At 43.0% G+C, this 8,484-nt stretch overlaps 1 protein-coding gene across 6 annotated transcripts in view; it reads left to right on the top strand.

The window, feature by feature from the left end:
* LOC144099452 (uncharacterized) overlaps positions 1-8,484 on the top strand; it is a 114,751-nt gene that overhangs the window by 53,884 nt on the left and 52,383 nt on the right. The window lies entirely within an intron of this gene.

Below are 8,484 nucleotides of genomic sequence, written 5' to 3'. Positions count from 1 at the left end.
GCAAGACACCTATCAGCGCCTTCGATATTGGCGTCTGCAATCTGCAAGCCAAGTAGTGTAGTTGTGCGGTATCTTTCTCTCATGCTTATTTTGTGTTGTTACTCGGGCCTTTTCATTTATATGCTGCCTCACCTGTAGCAATAAACCATTTGGCTGTTAGTCAGCGCTGGTGTTTTGTGTTTCTCTTGTGTCTCGTCTTTGATTGCGCTGTTTTTCCAATTCGTAAAACATGTACCAACCAGCCCGTATTTGTCCTCTTCTGAATAACACAAAGAGGTTGCCAAACCGTCATTATCTGCGTCCCTCCGCTCGTCAGCACCCGGACGCCTTTCAATGCAGTCATATCAGTTGCGCCAGAGACGGACATTTGTTGCGTTGACCACGCCTCTTTGACTTGCTTGAGGCTTCCTTGAAGCTCCCTTGGGCGGCGTAGGCGCCCTGATTAGCATGTACGTTGTAAAATGCTTGCGAAAGGTAACGAATCAGTGTAGTAGTACCCTCGATTTTGTGCATTTTCTTAAGAAATGTTGTGTGGCCTGCATTAAAAAGCACCCATTGTCAACAGGCCTTAAATAGTTAAGGGTGGGTTTTCTTCTGGGACAAATAACATGGGATTGAACAACTGTTTCCATCAATCCCGTTTTGTGGTGAGTGGGCGAAAGAAAGGAATTCTTCAATACTGCAAGTATCTCGAAACCGCGTCTGCGTGTGCAGCTTATTCGGCCAGACGTGATCCCGTTAATCCTAGTATAAATTGCGAGGTGAGGCCAGGCTTCTTTTAACAAAAGAATAATAAACTCAGGTAGCTCGTTTCATCAAAATAGTCAATATTATCTTTAAATATCAATTTCTCTTGAAGCCTATTGAAAAGAAAACGTATGAATTGAACCTTGAGATATTCTTTTCTTATTTGTCACTGGTTTAGTAAAGACGTGTTCTCCGGTGTGCGCGTCTATTCTGAAATCAAAATCTGTGTTTTTAAGGCGAAAGCCTTTTGATGGTTTATTCGCCTGTCCGTCCGTCCGGCGTTACATCCAGCAACTCGATAAGAAAAAAAATCCTTGTGCATAGTGAGATTTGAACCACCATCCCTTTGTTCCACAGCCCAGCGTGCTAACGACTACACGACTTCCTTTTTTATTTATTGCATGAAAATAGTGCCGAAAATAAAAGTGCAACAAAACACTAGGCCACCTTACGCCCGTATGAACCCTCCTTCTAAAACATCAAAAGTCTGGGAGCACACACATGCATTCAGATAGGGGAGCCAGCTCGGCGGCTCTTGCAGGGCAGCATATACTCCCCGCGCCAAAGCGCATTGTTCACGAAACAAAGATTTCGACGACCGTGGTGATTCGGCGTCGCGGTCCATCATGCGGCTCTTCCAGACACTAAATAGCCCTAGCAACATGAATAGATCATATGACACAACATAGTTTTTCTCCGCGGGCAAAAAACGAATACTGTAGGGTGTGATGTCAATCTCCTTAATTGTTCGTTGTAAAATGTCTCAGAAGAAGATAGCATCAATGCAGATAACAAAACAATAGTCAATTGTCTCTGGTGTATTGCACAGGCGACAATTCACCGTCCATGGCGCATCTCCTTATCATGAAGCCATGCCTTCACAGGCAGCGTTGGCGTGTGCAGCTTAAAAAGTGATGTTTTCGCGGCAGAAGATATGCGCATTCGCCTAACACGTTTTGAAACAGTGGTGTCAAGGAACTCCAGAAAAGGTTGCCGATACAACGGTACAGGGAACAAATACTCTGTAAGTGTCTGAGTCATCTGCCTTCTGGAGAGGCTATACAGGTAATCTAAAGAAAAGAGCACAGTGAGGAAATTGAAGGCGTCAGGAACTTCCATTAGGAATCCCCATAAAGGCCTCTAACGAGTGTGTGCCGTTGGTGCGAATAGGAAAGGCAAATGAGCACTGAGACGCTTAATAAGCACGGATACTAAAAGAGGGTGGTTTGAAAATTTGAAAAAGAAAAAACGCGAGACAAGCTGATGCACGAATAAGTAAACAAGGCCGGTTCCACCAGACACTAGAGAAAAAAATAGGTTATCGCGACGCATGGGTTCCCATTGGAACGCCATACGAATGCAGCAAATACTCTGTGCATCATCTGTACTTTCTTCCTCGCACAATGAAGAACCTGCAGCACATAGGCAAGTTTTGCAAATAAAAAAAATGTTTCAGACTTGAGCTCGAGCAAACACTGACAGTTTTCTATCCATCCAAACCTCCGTTTTTCGCCTCATGGAGACTATCTGAGAATCCCAATAGGCGCCACTGCTGCGAATTTGGTGAAGTTGAACCCCTAGGTAGTAAATGGGCCGAAGTCCCAGCTTATGTCACCATAAAGACTTGGCGTTGTACCCCAATTGCCGAGCCAAAACCCCTTGGAATTATCTAGATTAAGAGCCGCACCTGATACCTCGCAAAACTGTTCAGTCAAATGCAATGCCTCAAGCACACTCTTTTTCTCAGAACAAAAGAGGGCGACATCATCTGCATAGGCAAATATCTTAATTTCACGCTGCGCCAAAGAGAAACAACGGATGGATGTGCAGTTAATAATACTGAGGCAAAGGAGTTCAAGATATAGGGCATACAACAAAGGCGATAAGGGATAACATTGGCGAAAAGATAATTTCAATGGAATAGGTTTGATTAGCTCTTGGTTAACAATTAGCCTTGTATAGGTCTCCTTATAGCACAGTCTTATGCCCCTAAGCAAAACATCTCCAATATTTGCATGCTCTAAAGCCGCAAACAAAAAATCGTCACAAACTTTATGAAAGGCCTTGGCAAGGTCAATCTGAATTAGAGCCACTTGTCCGATCTCATCTGATACTGTCTCCCTTACTGAACGTGAAATATGAATAAGGGTTTGTATGCTGTGGCCTCTGATACCGCAGACCTGATGCGGGCCTATTAAGTGAGCGACAACTAGCTGCATACGATTGCAAAGCACCTTTGCAAAAAGTTTGTAATCTACATTACAGCGGGAAATTGGACGATATCCCTCAACTGTTTTCAACCGATTTGAATCTGTGCTTTTTGGAATTAATATATTATGCCCAGAATAGAAAGTGGTGGCAAAAACCAACATCGTAAGAAGCCTGGAGAACCTCCATCAAGACAGGTGCTAGGCAAGTGAAAAATGCTTTATAGAACTCGCTAGTAATGCCATCTGGCCCAGGAGATTTCTTAGCCGTAAGGTTGAAAATGGCAGATTTAATTTCGTCCAAAGTGATAGGCCCCTCCACTACAGCACGCTGCTCATCGTCAAGTCGGGGCTAGGCTTAGAATAAGTGACTGTAATCTGATGTCACGTTAGTGCCCGCACAACCACCAAACAGCTTCCGAAAATAGTGAAAGAATGCCTCAATAACACCAGGACCATCGCTATATGTGCAGCCGCTATATTGAATTTCCATTATTTCTTTAGCTAGAGCAGTCTGCCTTTCATCACTCAGGGCCCAACGAGATGGTTGCTCATCCAGAAATGTACGGGTCCTAGGTTTTACCAAGGCCCCTTTGTATCTTTCGGTTTCAAACTGCTGAAGCTCTCCTTTTACAGCAGTGATATCTTCTACATAGGCACCAGGGCTAATCCTCTCTAACTCATGTAGCTCAACTAAAGTGCGGCCGAGCCCTCGAAGGTGATGTCTCTTCAAAAACGCGAATCTTGCTGAGGCTTCAATAACAATATTTTTTGTTTCTTGTTTAAATTGCTTCAAGGACACGTGGTCACGCGGTGACCTCTCAGTTTTGCAAAAATAGGACTACACTACTTCCTGCCAACGCATATGTGGTTCATCTTGTCTAGGGCGCTGTAGGTTTTTTGCGGAAAGGCGTCGAATCAGACGGATGCCTCCCAAGCGCCCTCCAGTGTCTTCAGCTTTTAAGATTCATAAACAATCGTATACTTAATTAACATCTTAACCACACACCAGTGACACAAGCAGCTACACTACGCTAAAGGCTTTTGCCTCACCGCACTCAGGTACAAAGTGCCCCCTTGAATTTTTTTAACGTGTTCCTACCAAGCAATTCTAGACAAAGGGATTCTTGAGCTGTAAACGTTTTGCGAACGCATCTTTTATATAATTTAAGATTTCAGTATAACACTCAATAGCTCCGCAGATCACCCGCCGGCAGTCTTGAATTTTTTTCTATTAACGTTCTTGCTATCGTCAAAAGCGCTTCCTACTGGTTTTCTGTGGCAGTCGGGACTGTTCAATGCGTTTATTAGAAACAGCTAAAAATAAAGAGTTTGCTGCATATCAGAAGAATGGGCCATTACCTTCTACATTTACATAACAGTCTGTTTGGATTTTCAAATTTTCAAAATTTTTGCACGAGAAAATTTTCTTTACCGCCTTAGAACAGCCAAATATATCACAAACATTGCGGCTACTTCAGTTTCACTGGACCGGTCCATTGGTAAAAAAAAAGCATTTGATAGAGCAAGATATCTAAATATAGCTTCGGCGTTAAGCCTGTCACATTTGACATAATAATAAATCAGTTAAGCGGTGTATGATTTTTACGATATCATATAGATTTATTAGAAATATGTCCCTGCATTGCTCAGAGGCCAATGTCTGTTAAGGATGTTAAATCACACACAAGAAGACAGAATTATGACGATCACTTCGAGAAATTCAGCTGCACCACTTAGCATGATAATTCGGAGACGCGCCTACAGATTGTGCAGGTATGATTGCTTTCCTCTACAGAATCTTAATCTGAGAAAAATAATTTGGCTTCAGTATAAGAGTCTTAATTGAGATGATAGTATGTCGGTATCGATAAGAACAAATACCCCGTTGTCACGTGCCAAGCCCCTCAGCAGAGAACATAGCGACGCAAAACCTACTATTTATACAACGATGGCAATGGGAACCAATCCAACATTCGCTTCCTATCTTCGTTGTTGGCTCTGCGATTGTGCGTCCTCGTCCTTTGCGCTCTTTCATCAGTCGTACAAAAGAAAAGCGTTAACGTTTGTTCGCCTCTGTGTGTTCTCGTGGCATTCATCAGGGTTTGTTCTTCCACTCTTTTACGACACCAGCTGGAAAACACACCCGTTGCAGTTGGCAGAGCGCCTACGATTTTCTGTCTCCACTGCTTCGTCGATACGGGTAAGCTGTTTATGTCTAGCACGAGCGAAATATTTTCGTTACTCTAATGTACGCTTAGTAAGACTGCTAGTTTTCAGTGTTGGTGTGGCACTCTACGCCCGACTATAAAAATGCTTAAGGGCAACAATATTTTTCTGATCATCGTCATTATTATCACAAACACCATTATGCCATTGCAAGACAAGTCTTCCCCACACATCGCCAATTAACTGTGTCCTGCGCGAGGAACGCTTATTTAGCCTAACACCCATCCCCCCCCCCCACCCTGCTCTTCTACGATAGCCCAACAGACCATAAATTATTGTTTCCTCACAATAGGTGTAAGCGCATATACATTTCTTCTTGAGTCTCTGCGAAGGCTCGGTAACCATGGTGTTTGGCTGCGGACCCGAAAGACGCGCGTTCTGTCTCTAGTACGGGGGTCTCATTTCGATCTAGGCGAAATGCTAAATGCCGGTGTACTATGCGATATCAGAGCACGTTAAAGAACCGCATTATCCGGAGCCCTCCACTACGACGTCCCTCATAGCCTGAGTCGCTTTGAAAGGTTAGACCGCGTAAACCAGACCACTTCTCCTTCATTTCGATATATACATATATATGTATATAGGTAGGTTACCTTACTCATACGTATTGTGTCCGATCCGACGACCGGTACTTGCTGCTATTACCTTGCCCACGTAGGCTTGTGTCACTTTCGCATGCCCTGTTTTGTCTGAGTCGCCCTTTGTTAAGTGGCGATGTTTATCTTAACTCTGGGCCCGCTGGAAAAAATAACTCTTCGGCCAGTTCAGACAATAAGCCTTCAACACGCTCTAGAGATGGTTCTTCCGGCTCTACGCCTGGCGATGTTCTAGCCGTTGTTGGTGTTGATACTACTGAGAATACCTTAGTTGTTTCCATGTTCTCGCAATTCCTTGAAAATCATATGAAAATTGCTCCTGATGTATCTGATATCAAGGCACAGTTTTCGGCACGTTTTGAATCTTTGGAATCCCACCTATCAGCGCTAGAATCATTGTCCTGTGGTCAGGGCCTAGAAGAGCCGCGTTCTGAATTTTGTCTAACAAATGGTACAATAGCAAACTTAATTATTAAGATGGACGACTTGGAAAACCGCTCGCGACGTAATAACATCATAGTTCATGGCCAGGCTGGAGAAGAAGAGGAAACCAACGACACTTTGCTTGCCAGTGTTTCTCAGTTCCTTACCGAAAAACTAAGTATTAAATGCCCTCAGATTGAGCGTTGCCACATCATAGGCAAAAAGCGCAACGGTCGGGTTCGTCCAGTTGTCCTGAGACTCCTTGATTTTCGTGAAAAAATCAATGTAATGAAGAATGTCTCTAAACTAATAGGGTCCATAATTTGCATTACGGAGGATTTTTCGCTTGGGGTGCGCTCTTTTCGACAAAAACTGTAGGACGCCTCGGCTTCTTTTCTCAGTAACGGTTCACGGGTGCGGCTGCATTTTGACCATGTGTTTATTGATAAGGTTCGGTACGATTGGGACCACGCTTCAACTCGCTTGGTTAAGCTGTCTAGTACCCCAAATATTCCGGATAATCCTTGTGTACAAAATGTCTCCATTGTCCTCACCAAAAGCCGGTCCATCAACTTCATCGCAGTCTTTCCCGCCCGCTATGCCTTCTTAATGACCTGCTTGTAACTCTGGGTAAAGCCTGAACGTATTTAATAATAATGTACGAAGCGTGATGAATAAATCTGTCAGTCTACTCTCGCTCATTTCTGTCTATTCACCTAATATTGTTGGCATGACTGAAACTTGGCTGCATAATGGCGTCTACGGCTGTGAATTCACTCGGTTATTCTGCGCTTCGTACAGATAGGCAGATGGGCAGAGGAGGGGGCGTTGCTCCGCCTGTCCGATCAGACCTTAAGGTTGGTCTTTTGCTTAGTCCCAGGATACGGAATCTGTTTGATGCAGAATCATTTTCCCAAAGTGCTCAATCGTTATCTGTACCTTCTATCGCCCACCTGCCCCTCCTATCGACAACTTAATCTGTATCAGTTCATGTTCGAAAAAAATTATGCTGCATCCAGCCTCGTGTGTGTGGGCGATTTTAATGGCCCTTGCATTAATTTGCCAATCCTAGGTGCTACTGGTAAGGACATTTCCATTTGTTCTGAGCTTTTGAATATTTCTACAACCTTTGGTCTTTCACTGATTGTCGGTAGTGCAACTCAAAATGACGCATTGCAAGACCTAGTGTTCTTAATTTCCGATCTCACAGCGAAAGGTTACAAATGTGAAATAATAGACGGTACCTCGGATCATAAAGCATTCCTAGTTTCGATTACTTTTCCCATTCATAAGCCGCGATATGCCTTCACGTCCTTTCCAGATTTCAATAGTGCCGATCATGTTTCGATCACTGACTGTCTTGCTGATCGTTTCGATGAATTTTCTGTGCTTAGTGAAACAAGTGACGTTGCCACTTTAGTTGCTTTTTTTAGAATACTGTTAAAACCTGCATGAATCAATTTGCTCCAGTTAAAACTAAAAAGAAAAACTTGAACGCTCCCTGGATTAACCGGGATAATTTGCATCTGTCACGTCGGTTAAAAAGGTGAAGATCATCGAGATCATGTTCTAAACCTGACAGCATTGCCCACTTTAACAAAGCGAAAGAAGAGCTTCGTGTTTTGACAAATTCAGCTAAAGATTTTATTCTTGTGTTCAACTGCAGTTATTGATCAGCAAACCAAAAACCTTTTGGTCCACGATCCTTCCTAAGGATATTCCATCGAATTTATTTATTGTTAACAATCAATTAATTCAGAATCCCAAGACAATTTCAGACCTCTGAACTCATTCTTTCAGACTGTTTTTGAACATGACAATTCAGTCACTCCGTCATTCGTTTATGCCGAATCATCTTCAATTGATGATGTAACAGTTTCCTTGGAGGGTGTTCTTAATATGATACTGAATTTGGATGTGAAGAAATCAAGCGGTCCTGATGAAATCGCCAATGCATTCCTCGATAGATACTCGTTGTGGACACCTGGTAATCTACATGTTCTTTTTATTAAATCTCTTAGTTCTGGTATTGTCCCTAAGTCCTAGAAATTGGCAGAAATTCCGCCGTTATTTAAATCTAGCAATAAGCAACATCTTGAAAAGTACAGGCCTATCTCGCTTACGTCGTCATCTTGTAAAATGCTTGATCGTATTATCTATACACACATCGTACAATTTCTTGAATCGAATGACATTCTATCTAATCTTCAGCATGGCTTCAGGCGAGGTTTTAGCACATCTACCCTATTAACGGAATTGGTGCACAACATTGCTCATATTCT

This window comes from Amblyomma americanum, chromosome 7, assembly GCF_052857255.1.
Source record: "Amblyomma americanum isolate KBUSLIRL-KWMA chromosome 7, ASM5285725v1, whole genome shotgun sequence".
NCBI classification, from domain to species: Eukaryota; Metazoa; Arthropoda; class Arachnida; order Ixodida; family Ixodidae; genus Amblyomma; species Amblyomma americanum.
Note: the sequence above shows the minus strand (reverse complement) of the source record. Positions and strands in the feature narration are given on the sequence as shown.